General features: G+C 31.9%; 2 non-coding genes across 2 annotated transcripts; both read left to right on the forward strand.

Annotated features, from left to right (window-relative positions):
- Positions 1 to 7258: 7258 nt before the first annotated feature.
- On the forward strand, positions 7259 to 7363 carry LOC136985508 (U6 spliceosomal RNA). The gene has a single exon (XR_010882351.1). It is a non-coding gene; the product is annotated as a U6 spliceosomal RNA (small nuclear RNA).
- Positions 7364 to 11600: 4237 nt separating this feature from the next.
- Positions 11601 to 11705, forward strand: LOC136985506 (U6 spliceosomal RNA). Its single transcript, XR_010882349.1, has one exon. It is a non-coding gene; the product is annotated as a U6 spliceosomal RNA (small nuclear RNA).
- Positions 11706 to 14519: the final 2814 nt, after the last annotated feature.

Genomic DNA, 14519 nt, shown 5'->3' on the forward strand with positions numbered 1-14519 from the left:
CGATTTACAAAAATGACTCGGAACAGGAGTTTCGAGATGAACTTTTTGCAATTTCCGGAGTTTGCTTTTTTTTTAGGAAAAGGGTAATTTTTAATCTTGTCGAATTGTAAAAGCTCTTCAAAGGCTGAGAATTAGAATCCACGTTCCCGAACTTGTTCATCTCGCTTGCTGGGCATTTACCTTACACTCCCCTCAAGTAACGCTAGCGAGAAAGGTCGTTTTCAGTTTTAAAGAGAGTGAAAAACAACATATGCAGCCGTGGCCGTCGAGAGTTTATTTGGGGACTGCGAATCCAGAGAGTTCCTTTTGCCCTTTAGCGAATTTTTTTTCTTTTTTGAACAAATAGAAAACATAGAATGTTTCTTTATTAGTAAAAATAACATTAATTTATAAGTGTAGGAACCACTACGACTCCCAAGTTTTCACTGGTTCAGGGAAAACTGCCCGCTTCCCTCTCGACGGCTCTGTGTGAAGCACAATACGACAAACTCGCCTAATTTCGCTTCTAATATTGTCTGTTCGGACGGATATTATAAAAACCTCCGAATAACGGCTACTGACGGTAATATAAAAAACGGCCTTTGATCGGAGATGGCGTTACGGAGGTTCGACGGTATAAACAAACACAATATACAGTAGACTACATTGAATAATATAGCGCATTTCATTTCATTATTATAACTAAAATATATATATTTTGAATATTTATGAATAAATATATACAAAATTATTGCTTATGATTTTCCATATTAAAACATAAAAAGCATAAATGGCATTAGATCTAAGTATATAATTTATAGTCGATGGAAGGAAATGGATATAGTATATAAAATTTTCCTTTAGTCAAGTGTAGAAGCGGTAGTGATATGATTCTTTTCATTTAAATTCTGAATAGACAGTAAATCTAAGTGGATGCATTGTATTGTCCTTAGATGTCAAATATTTCCAAATAAAAACAAGATGTCTCATTATAACATTCCTCAGCTTTCTCCACGCTTTAGGCAAACATCTATTTTTTATTATCCAAGGTTGTATCTTTAATTTGTTATATTTTCAAGTAGTAATAATTTAGATTAAAGTCGAATACGTTCTTTTTAAAGCGAATGACCTAATTTCTATTATTTTTTTTTTCCCCGATCTTTATCCAAAACGTTAATTTATAATAAACATAAATCATTTGTTATTTTAAATTTAAGAATAATATAATTAGTTTTCCGATTGAATTTATTTTTATTTTTATTTTTATAATAAAATGCATTAAAATTAATAATGTAAGCGAATACCCGCAGCAATTTTACATTCTCGAAGTAAACAGGTGGCAAATTTTCTGCCTAGACGTTTGTATATATTTAGGACGAGAATAAAATGCGCACCCTAAAAAAGGAGAATTAAATCAGGAAAATTGTGGGAACAACGATGAGACGGTACAGAATGACATAACAAATACGGAACTATGGATTAGTGTGAGGATTCATCAATCATCATTAGTAAGACGTGTGTAGGATGAGAGGTGAGCACGCTGCTGAACGAAGAACTGATAAGGATTCAGTTAGAAGAGAGTTACTCGATCGTCCCTTTTCATTATGATTCTTAAATATTCACATTTTCAAAATAAATACAAATGTGCTATTTACTATTCAAACTTTATGTCTTGCATCACCTTTAATAGTAAAACCATGTCTAAGCGCGTTAAACTCCTGTCTAAGTTCTTGGTTAATGATCTGTAAAAATGAGAGTTTTTCTATAAATCTTAAAGATAGATTGGAAAAAAATTGAAGTTATCTTTTCCCTCTCTTGTTAAGGCGTCAGAGTAAGTGATAATGAAATAGGTCATGACATATTGTAAGAATATTCAGAAGTAGATAGAAGATAATAGAGCCAATTCATCATTGGTATGTCAACACTTTACATTGTGAAATATAATATTACGTAAGGGATAATTTTAAATTGATTGAGCACTTAGAAGTATTTTATGCAATGGATAACGAGCCTATTTATATACGCAAAACATCCAGCTTATTGACTGTATTTCAAATTGATTTTATTATTTACATTAATGATTACGCCTATCATCGTTTTATGTTTCGTATTGTAAATCGACTCTTCGAATGATTACGTGCTTGGAAAGTTAATGAAGAGTTGACGTGATTCCTCCCTTGTGAATGATTGGAAAGTTGTGTACTTGTTCTCGCCCACAACATAACTTACATTCATTACTTTTGTTACCGGAACTGTGTGGTAGGCAACTATAGACATATCTGAATATGGCTATAGTTTCATGGAAATTAAATGTTTACGGCTTTATTAATGCCAGAATTAAAATAATAAGTTTTATATCTCAATTACAATTTAGTTAAATGAATTCATTTTAACAGTTTTTCACGGTTTCGCGGAACAAATGTTTCTTTCGTTCACGAATGTCATTTTTCACCGAGCTATTTCTTAGAAAATTCGTTATTAAATTAATAATTAAAATAAATTATATTTTTTAAACAAAATTAATTCTAGTTAATTAATTTACATATAAAATATTATTATTATGTTTTAAATTCATGTCGTAAATCATTGTATGATTTTATTCATTTGACTGATGCGCATTTATTCTCTAACAATTTTAATTATGTGAAATTTGATTCGTATTTAAAACACACTCTTTTTCATTTTTATGGCTTCTAGCTATCCAGATGAATAATTTCGTAGACTAGAATTATACAGATTTCATTTTATCTATTGTGTTGCTTTGAATGCAGCTCAGGAGATTTATTAAAAGACGTCAAGCTGATCTCCTTTTCAACTATAAAAACTATTTTCCCCCCTCTCTGATTAAATCAATAAATCAAATTTCGTATATAATAGTTTACAAAGGGACAATTTCAAAAGTTAGACAGACGTGAACTTAAATATATTTCATTCTATCCATTAAAAAGAATTATCGAGTCGCAGTCACAGACAGAAACAGAGAAATTTAGATTTTTAAAAATGATTTATAGAACGGTTAATCGAAATAAAATTTTTATTAATTAATTACGGGTAAAAATAACATTTTTATTCAATTTAAATAGTAGAAAATTAATGATTAAACTAAATAGTAGAAAATTATTGATTAAACTAGCGATGTGATCCCATTGTTGTTACTCTTGCCCCCGAGGCAATCAATGATAACAAAGCCTTTACCGAAATCAGTTATAACCTCATTTTATATCCTGGAAGAAAAGATTATGAGTAATAATGATTCGTCAATATTCATACGCGTTGACTACATTGTTACTGACCGAAAAATCTTTCCAGCGTATTTTTTTAATAACATATACACGCATTGTCATACGTAAATACACATAAATCAAGTTTTTATTGGCATATATATTTTATTTATTTAACTTGTACAAAGACGAAATCTTGAAGAGAATCTAGATGCACATTACCAATTAAAATAACAATAAAACTATATTAAAAACGAAGACAATTAAGAACACATCGTTTTTTTTACAAGAATAGTTTAAAATTAAAATTAAAACAAATTATATATACAGTAGGCCCTCTGTTTAATGGACAAAAATTCCTGTACTGTACAGTTCATTATGTTTTTAATAGCCTTCATCCTGTAAGTTGTGCGTTATTAACTTATATTTATAAAACATATTCGACTTAATAATTTTTAGCAATCCTTTTAAAAGAATATTTGATATTTGCCCTTTAAAATTTCGGATCAAAACGATATATTAGTAATTATAGCAATGTTTTAACCAAGAGCAAATCTTTGGGAGGCAATTTTTAATTCGTGTAATGAAATAATACAGAAGTTTTAACGCTTTTATAATTACTTAAAATACGCAATATAAAAGTGTAACAAAGTTCAAAAAGTATGTAATAAAAGTATTAAAATATAAAGCTCTTGCTAAAATTTTAAGGGCATTCTTCTAGATAATAAGCTTAAAAATATTTACTGTATAGGAAATATAATTAAATTGCATTCAATCAATAATAGCACATATACTACAATTTTAATTTGACAATTAAAGGATAAATATTGATTTTATTCCGTATCCGCTTCAATCGAATTGGTGTCCTATAAAGAAATGATTAAAGTAAAAGGTTTAATTTTATCATTTATTTAATATTTTTATTTAAAGTTTTTAAAATATTAATATAAAAATTAGTAACTACAAGTAATAAATGTCTTAAAATTTAGTTTTTATAAAGTCAAACTATCAAATGACAGAAGTTAAGGCGTTGTTCCTCGTCGTTGGATCATGATTTTAATTTGAAGTTTGTCATGTTTATACGTTTCGTGTCCGTTTTGATGGGAATAATTGTTTAAGGAGCGGTCACAAAACATGCAGCCATTCCGTTTAACAAAACAATGCCAAATAGAAAATATAATGCATTGGAAATTTTAGATATGGTTCCGCCATCTAGTGACCAAAATTAGAAACATGGGAAATAAATATTTTATACTTCATTGAACCAGAATCTCTGTAAGGTCGAGAAAGGCCTCTGCCTCTTACATTTTAAAGATCTTAATACATTAAGATAAAACGTGGTTACAAATTATATTATATTATTAAATAATAAAATTTTTAAAAAAAATACAGTGTTGCATCAAAGCGTCCCATGGTCCAGAGTGTAAGTCTCAATCACTTTTACAATTATCATTCATGGAATTTTTTACTGGATCTCGGAGAGTGAATACCTCGTTCGCCCCTTTCTGCGGGCGCTCATGTTCTGACTCGGATGCATAGTTTATTGGCCATGAAAAGAGTTAAGTCTCAGCGGCAGCAAAAAATATTCCATGCCTTGGAATTTTTCTTGGCGGCCAATAGATGTCCCATGGAATTTGCTTCATGCGACAGTCTGAAAATGAAGATCGGGTAGGTTCCTGTGAAAACTGTTCCATTCATTTGATATCCAGCCAAAAAGGCTACGACTGTTTAGTGTACTTCAGAATGTGCAAAACTCGAATATATCAATATTTGCTTTCAATTTTCTTGGTTCACCAGTGGCCGAGCGGTCTTCGTTTCCTAAACACTGGGAGTTCTGTCGTGGGTTCGCGCCTCGCTCGGACTGGCTGGCCACGTGGAGTTTTTCGGGTTTTCTTCACGTCTGTAACGCCTAAATAGGGGCCAGTTTCCCTTAAAAGACCTGCCCGGAAGGCATTCCCATATGCAGATCGCTTAAGTGTTGCTTTGCCATAACTTAAAACAAACAAATTTTCAATTTCTAGCTGGTTGCATTGATGGAGTGATTGACGTTATAACTAAAACTAAACAAAACGATGGATTTAACTGGAAAGAAAGAGAGAATAATTACAAGAACGAAAATAACTTAATATTGTGACAAAATTGTTAGTTTCTTAGGATCGAATTTTGTAGAATGATCGGTATTAAACGTTCTAAAACGAGAGGCACGGATGATCACATGACCGAGGGAGACACTATGAGGACCGAGATGGGAAAATATGGAAAGGACACGTGAAGATAAAAGTAAAGCCGCTTGCGCAAAGAATTCTGGTATTGATAAACTGAAAACAACACGTGGCGATCCGGGAGTGAAAGGTCAAGTGCCGGTCTCTTGCAGGAGTTTTGTAAATTGTCGGGGTTACATTCAACATTCAATGCTATAGTCGTATAATGTGCTAGGATGGCAAATTACAAAATGTTAAAAAATGTTAAAAATCCATTAACTAATTACGTAACTTTTTCGGCTGTTATAAGATTTTATTTTAAAAAATGACTTTTATATTATTAATTATAATAAATAAAATTTGCGTGTGACGCCATCTGTTCAGAGATTTTTATTATAAACACTTTTTATATTATTATTATAAAAGGCAAAAAGTTTAATTTTCAGGATAGAGATGAATTTTATAATAATAATAATAATGTAAATGTTAATAACATGTAAATCTTAATTAAGTCTGACTCTTCTCGAAATATGACACATGATTCTCCTCCATCTCTTCACTATGTCGACTTTTAGCTACGAAAATTTAACAGCATCAATGCCCCTCAAATTTTCAAAAAACTCGGAGGGTCAAATTTGACTCGATTCCAATACTCTCCCTCGTTATTCGTACTGAACAGCCGGGAAAGTAAAGAATTAATTTTCTTAATTAATCTACATAGAATTATTGATAACGATTACGTTGTTAATGATCCTATCCAAGCAAGTTGTGTAATTCATATTCTTATTTATTGTTACTCCGTTATATTAATTAATACCGTACGTACCGTGAACAGAATACTAACTATAAAATATCAATATGGAATAAAAAACGAATTTGTACATTAACATATTTTCGGATGCTTCTGCCGGGTGAAGTTAGTTACAGGAAATGAATTCCATTAGGAGCTACGGAACCATCGTCAAGGTCTCACCCTTCTCCGTGGGTTTTTTGTTTGTCCAGAAACACCGCAATGACTAGACACAATCGGTAAGAACTGCAATCGCGACAGTTTCCGATATAGATCATTGCCAATACATAAAAGTTCTATGTTTCAAATGTGATTAACGATGTATATTGGAAGATGGTAAATGAATTTTTGAAATAAAATATTAAAATCTTTCAACCTGTTTAAACGGAAACATTGAGAAAAGTAAATGCAATTGGTAAGCTCGCATTCGTTCCAACTGAAAAGTTACACGAATTTGAATTAAGCATAGCCTATCAATATTCAGCTATCAACTGAAATTATTTAGGATTCAGTATTGAAATAAACTCATAATGGTGTCAATACCGAATAATAAATAAAAAGAGTCCAAATATTTCTTCCCGACAAATTTAGTATAATATAAAAACAAAAAACTGATGAATGCACTAAAAGACTTGAAATTCATATTAAAAAATGGATAAAAACGGTAATGACAATTAGAGGAATAATGCGAATAAATTATCCAAAGTAATTTGAAACGATAAAGAAAAATCTTGTTGGAGAATTGTTATTTCCCAATTTAATAACTCTGTTCCTAATTAATACATTTCAACAAAACCTTCGCATTTAGTTTTCTTTTGAAATTTTAATCTTCAGATTTCACAAACTAAGAAAATGGACGGAATGTCATGTATTGCGCTATTTTTTAAGGTTGACGATTTTCCGAATGTGGGTCATCTCGTTGAGAGCTGAGCCGAACTGCCATTTATCCACTACTTGCATTACACAGGGTCGACGATCAAAAGGTAAAACAGGATGGCGTGTATCGTCAAAGTACTCTCGATTGGTTCGCTACCTGAAATAAAATTGGAATTATGAATAATCAATTGATACAACTTCGGTACTATAAATCCTAAAATTGGAACGACGCAGAGAAGAGTAGCGTATCCCCGGGCAAGAACGATATGCAAAATCGTCAAACGTTCCATGTTATTATTTACTCTTGGGTCTTGAGACTTGTTGTGTAGTTGGATAATACTGCTCGTGATCTTTAAAAACTGATAATACTACTACTACTGATTATTGAAACATCTATTGTTCACAATAAAAGACTTATAACAAACGAAATTCATTGTTGAGCCTTCTTATTTCAAACAACAAATACAGCTTAAAAATCTCATCGATCTATAATATTAATTTAAATTTTTCTTCTAATTAATAACAGCTACGTTCGTTTTGTCCAAAAAGTGTATATTTAACGACAGTTTGACGTCAACTCTTCAGTTTTACAATGAAAGAGCCGAAAAAATGACGTCAAGTCATTCCGGACGGAACGAACTAGTAACTAGTCTAACATACTAGATAACATAGTTGGAGAGCAGAGCAGAATTTTGCTCACCAGGATCGCTGCGGCTAAGATTCGACGGAAAGTGGGCCAAGTATATACAAAACACATAAAACTGACACGGTAACTAGACTTCTGAACATGAGGGATTTTTTAAGTATCATCGCACCTTCAGCTTGCAAACTAGTATGAGCTGTTGACCTCTTCTTCCTGTTTCCTTGTTTATTATAATATAGCAGTGGAAGCACCGCTTCACTTGTATTTTCTAAAATATAAAATACATATTATGCGATTATTCTCATATTTTAACGTACTTTGAATTACTTAAAAATAATACAGTAAAACCTGTCTATGGCGACCACCCACGGTTCCTTCAAAAAGTGGCCTTATAGACAGGTGGTCGTCCAATACAGGTGGTGCGCTGTAATACTGTATTTTCGCACGTATTTTGCGCACAGATATGGCTAGAAGCCATATCTACTAAGCAAAACTCGAGGTGAGCAAAAATAAGCGAATTTTTTTAATGATAAAGCTATATTGATATTCTTATCTGATAACTCGATTAACAGAAATCGTCGTGATTTTATAATATAAGACAGATTTAATACCAGAATTTTAAAGATTAATACAGTATTCGTGTTTTCTCGATTATAATGCACACTTTCTTTTTTCCAATTAATTAAATTGGAAAAAAGAAAGTGTGCATTAAATTAATTAAATTTAACTTGGTTCTTTTCGTTCGCTCCTCAGTTACGTGTATTACGTCATCAATATAGAAGCGCGTGTATCTCTCCACCACTTTGGTTTTGGTTTTCGTTAGTTTAATCTTATTTTAACTTTAAAAATGCTGTATTTTTAAAAGTATTTAATATTTTCTTAAGTACAATAAAAAATCATCAATTAATAAAACGATTTTATTATGTCTTCTTATAATACGGATTTCATTACATCAATGACAATTGTGGAATCGAAAAAGGAAGGTTGCCTGTAAAACTGATTTTTGCGTTAATGCGTTTATTGTTTTTTGAATATTTTGCGTGCGAAAATTACTTGGATATTATTTTTTTTAAAAGTATCGTAGAAATCAGGTAGGTTGATACAGAAACTATTTATCGCACATGTACTGTATTTGAGCTTCCAAAAAAAAAAAATAAATTTTATCAAACGATGAGATCAGCCGATTAATTGTATCCTGTACAATATTTTATAGCCCTAAGGAAAATACTGTAGTTCTACGGTAAAATAAATTGCGTTTTTCCACAATTAAACTTCGCTGCTAATTGCCGTTAGGATAAACCATTTTCACTTTCTCTGATAACTTTTACATGGCAGCACTTCGCATTTCTTTCGTTTTTCGAACAATTTCGAACAAACAAATGAATTTCCTTTGTTGCTAGACTAATTCATTAACACCTGCACACCTAATTTCAAGGGTGGAAGAAGTGCCCGAGGTGGGTTCGAACAAGAGTTTAGACCAGATATATTCGCGGAGGTGGTCGCTTATTACAGCTCTTGTACGTTGTTTCGGACCAAAAATCGATGCCCGCGGTCGCGTTACACAAGTGGCCGTTTAATACGGGTAACTTATACGAAGACTCTATGCATAAACTATTCCGTGCCAAAAATTTTTGCCCGTTTTGACAGGTGCCCGTCGAATGCAAGTGGTCGCCTAAGCAGTGTTTACTGTATTTTGTTATAACCGCATTATGTATCTTATTACAAATTTCTATACATGTGAAAAAAGGTGATAAGATTACTATTATATATTCGAATATAAATTTGTATATGCATATTATCAATGGAAGCTCTGTATTGTCGAATACGGGACGGCTTCCACGGCCAAAATATCTGAATCGTGCAAAGAAGCCAGATTATACACATTCGCGCATGCGCTTTACAGAGCACCAACCTCTCGCGGTTTAGCTGGTGGATGCTACGCACCAAAATATCGTATAACACATCCAATGATTCTACCCAGGGCCGGCATAGCTTCCCTATCATCAAATGTCACCCCACGCCACTTTATAGCATGCAAGTAGTTATCTCTCCGTACCCTTCGTAAGCTTCATTACTTATTTCACAAATTGCACGGACATCTTTGCATCAGAATCCACAGAAATGGGCTGAACTACACTATTTTTCACGCATTACACAGAATCTTTTTACGTTGTTATTGTCAAACAATCGGTCTAGACTTTCCGATGGTTTCACCGCCACGGCAGTAGCTTCATTTCCGGAGGCACCCCCTGCATTATAGCATCCTCGATTTTTTTGTTCGACGTTCTTAAGGTTTTCATCTGTAAGTAACTTATTGACAACCTCTCTGGACAGATTTGAGGTACTCAGCCCCATATTTGCTTTGCAGCCAAACATAACCGGTTTTCCTTGTACCAAATTCAGTTCAGGCCATATGTTCTTTAGTCCATTTATAACTTGGTTCGCAAATTCTCTCCCATTATCTGATTGAAGCACACTTGGAGCACCTGTAGTGGTGAAGATATCAAGTAGCTGGTAAGCAATTTCTGCTCTTTTGCTTTTCCGAGGTCGAAATAATATAAATTTGGTTAAATGTTTTTGATAATTGAATATAAACTTGTATTATTTATAAATATTGCTTTTTTCTTGCTGTGGTTGTGTATTACCGTAAGTTAGGGTATGTACAATTTTAAATAAACAAGTTTAAAGAATGCAAACTTTATAACAAAATAATTTTGATTTTATCAGGTATAAAAAAAATAAAAATAACGAGCAATTATTATTGTGACGATGTCACAATAGCAGGCTCCAATTTTTTAGATCTTGATGCACAATGCTCTTGATTTTAGTAGTGTCTTGCTCCTACTCATTATACTTTTCCTGTTAACAAGAGAGTCGTGCCGATCGTCTATCTAACTGTTCTTGAGAAATTTTTGAATTAAAATAACATGACTTCCGGTAAAAACCAGAAGTTCGTATGTAATTAATCGGAGCCTTCGACTCCTAAGCTTTCCATACTTGGTCTCTACAGATCTGGAATTTTAAAATTACAGTTACAATTAAAATTAAATAATCCAACAATTTCTCTATTGATCTACATTTACAGATTTTATATAGTTTCATTGAATGCATTCCATTTTTCACCGAGAATGTTATGTCATTTAAAATGAACACATTAAGGGCTTAAACAATATTGTTTATTTTTCAAATAAGATACACAAAATGTCTCTTCACTTTTTCAATAATAACATAATATTGTACTTAAAATGATAAGTTACTTGTGTATTATACATTTATTTACATTATGCATATACAAAATTCTGGTTGATACCGGTATAATCTTTTAATGCATCTTAGCTTTTTACTTTCCATGATTCATTTGCTGGTATAAACGAACATCGACAATTAATGAATTAATGTTTTTAACGCCGAAAAATGATTTCAAAATAAAAATGAAACAACTGATATATCCCGAAAAAACAATAAATTCAAAACATATTTTTGGATGCTTCTGACAATTAGAGGAATAATGCGAATAAATTATCCAAAGTAATTTGAAACGATAAAGAAAAATCTTGTTGGAGAATTGTTATTTCCCAATTTAATAACTCTGTTCCTAATTAATACATTTCAACAAAACCTTCGCATTTAGTTTTCTTTTGAAATTTTAATCTTCAGATTTCACAAACTAAGAAAATGGACGGAATGTCATGTATTGCGCTATTTTTTAAGGTTGACGATTTTCGGGATGTTGGTCATCTCGTTGAGAGCTGAGCCGAACTGCCATTTATCTACTAATTGCATTACACAGGGTCGAAGATCAAAAGGTAAAAAAGGATAGCGTGTATCGTCAAAGTACTCTCGATTGGTTCGCTACCTGAAATAAAATTGGAATTATGAATAATCAATTGATACAACTTCGGTACTATAAATCCTAAAATTGGAACGACACAGAGAAGAGTAGCGTGCCCCTGAGCAAGAACGATATGCAAAATCGTCAAACGTTCCATGTTATTATTTACTCTTGGGTCTTGAGACTTGTTGTGTAGTTGAATAATACTGCTTGTGATTTTTAAAAACTGATAATACTACTACTACTGATTATTGAAACATCTATTGTTCACAATAAAGGACTTATAACAAACGAAATTCATTGTTGAGCCTTCTTATTTCAAACAACAAATACAGCTTAAAAATCTCATCGATCTATAATATTAATTTAAATTTTTCTTCTAATTAATAATAGCTACGTTCGTTTTGTCCAAAAAGTGTATATTTAACGACAGTTTGACGTCAACTCTTCAGTTTTACAATGAAAGAGCCGAAAAAATGACGTCAAGTCATTCCGGACGAAACGAACTAGTAACTAGTCTAACATACTAGATAACATAGTTGGAGAGCAGAGAGGAATTTTGCTCACCAGGATCGCTGCGGCTAAGATTCGACGGAAAGTGGGCCAAGTATATACAAAACACATAAAACTGATACGACTTCTAAATATGAGACCTTTCTGAATATAAGAAAATTCAGAAGAAGGAACCGTCGACTCTTTTTTCAAAATGCAGGGCTTCCGAATAAATGGCAAAAAGTAATTGCACAATTAATTTTTATTTTTTAAATAAAAAAGTATTTATTTATCTTCATTACTTTAAAAATGCACTTTTTATCCTTCCTCAAAAATAATTTTGTTTCGTATTTAAAAAGTTGGTTTGGCCTAAAATGATTTTCTAAATGAAAATTCAGAAGCTTTTGCAAAATATATTTTTTCAATAAAATCATTAAAAATACCTTAAATTAATTCTTACAAAATAATATAAATTAATTGTATTGAAATCACTATAACACCAATTCACGGTATAAGACAACGAACGATCCACAAGACATCAAATTGCTGTCGGTGTTCACCAAGTTGGTCAAATGTGCCGCTGTCAGCGTAAAGAAGCATAAAAGGTCGCCCAAACCTGATGAAACACACTTTGCAGAATAATCAACACGAAAGTGAAACCAACTAGTTTCTCTACTTATGAATACAGTGTTTATGTTAATTGATTGATTAAAAGTGGCATCGGATTTTTGTTAAAACATTTCTTGAAAAATTACTCTGCTTAAAATGATACTTATATAATGTCCCATAAAAAACTGGTGAAACCAGGTTGAAAAAGTAAAGCTCAGCAAAAACATCTAAGTAAAGGAAACTTTTTAAAGTTGCGGCATAAGAATATTTGATTTGACGGTAAGACTCAACGTGTGAATAAAATTACACATTACACAGACTACAAATACAGAAAATTTTGTATGAAGCAATGTCCCCATGATAATGAATCGGAAAAATAAGCATCGTCACAGAAAAAGGCTTCAAGCTTTACTTTGTGCCTTAAAGTCGTTGCACGTACATGATGAATTTGACAGAACGTTAGAACATTTTTAAGCAGTATCAGTGAAAAAAGATTGAGGCACAAAGTAAAGCTCGAAGCCTTTTTCTGTGACGATGTTTATTTTTTCTATTTATTATCACTGGGACGTTGCTTCATCCGAACTTCCTGTAGTTGTAGTCCGAGTAATGTGCACGTGACACGTTAAGTCTTACTGTCAAATTTGCTTCCAATATTCTTATGCCATAACTTTCAAAATTTTCCTTTATTTAGATGTTTTTGCTGAGCTTACATTTTTAAACCTGGTTTCACCAGCTTTTTAATGAGATTTCAAGTATTTTTCAGTCATCAATTACTTTATACAGTCAAACCTGTTTTTATGCGGTCTTTTTTTGTGCGATTTTTTAATGCGATTTTTTATTTGTGCGGTATAGTTGGCGACTAGTCTCGTGAGATTTGTCATGTCTCACGTTGACTTATTATAGCTAAATAAACTTATTATAGCATAAATGAACTTATTATAGTAATATTATTGCATGAATATGAGAAAAATGAAATAATTTATTTTTTAAGTCAACAAAATACCACCTGGACAAAAACATGTAAAACAGACGATAGACGAGACGATGCAGTCAAGTGCTGACATCTGTTGTCAATAAATTCTATTTCATACGGTTTTGAGTTATTTTCTATGTGAGACTTTTTTTATGCGGTCCCTATTGTCCGCATTAAAAAATATTTTTTTAATTGTGTTGCGAAAACTATTTTTTATAGCCACTCGTAAAGTTTCGTGCGAATTTTTTTATACGTTTTTTTTTATGCGGTTCCTATCCACCGCATAAAAACAGGTTTGACTGTAATAGAATATTTTTTATGATAATTCTATATTCATCTGACAGTCACGTGATAGCCTGTAGAATTTCCTCAGGGTCCCAAAAATAAGTATAAAAAATTTGATAATAAACGACGCTTTTAGCCCACGACTATAAATTAGAGTTAGATAACCTAATAAATAGGATTAACAATTTGGAGGGCTTATCACACCAAGGCCAACAGAAAGAAGGACCAGATCTTTTACAAAAAAGTTAGTTTTTAATAATCACATTTCAAATTTTGGTAAGGATGCATTTCGGGTACAAGGACCCCTCATCAGCTTACAAACACATGGCACAAAACATAATAATTATAACACTAATAGTTAACCAATACAAAGGAATATCTAATATATACAAGTGCATTGTATTTATAATTTTTAATGTAACCCATATACTAAAGAACTATAACTATCGAGCATAAACTTTTTCAATACAATGACAATGTGATATATCATATTATTTGGGACCAGTAAATGTCTTATTTTCTCCCACATTTTCCAAATTCTGGTAGACGGTTCCACTATTAATAATAAGTATTGTTAAGTATATTAAAAACCAAAAAGGGAGGGAAACTAACAATGAA

Source organism: Centruroides vittatus, unplaced genomic scaffold (assembly GCF_030686945.1).
Source record: "Centruroides vittatus isolate TY-2023 unplaced genomic scaffold, ASM3068694v2 contig_970, whole genome shotgun sequence".
In the NCBI taxonomy this organism is placed as follows: domain Eukaryota; kingdom Metazoa; phylum Arthropoda; class Arachnida; order Scorpiones; family Buthidae; genus Centruroides; species Centruroides vittatus.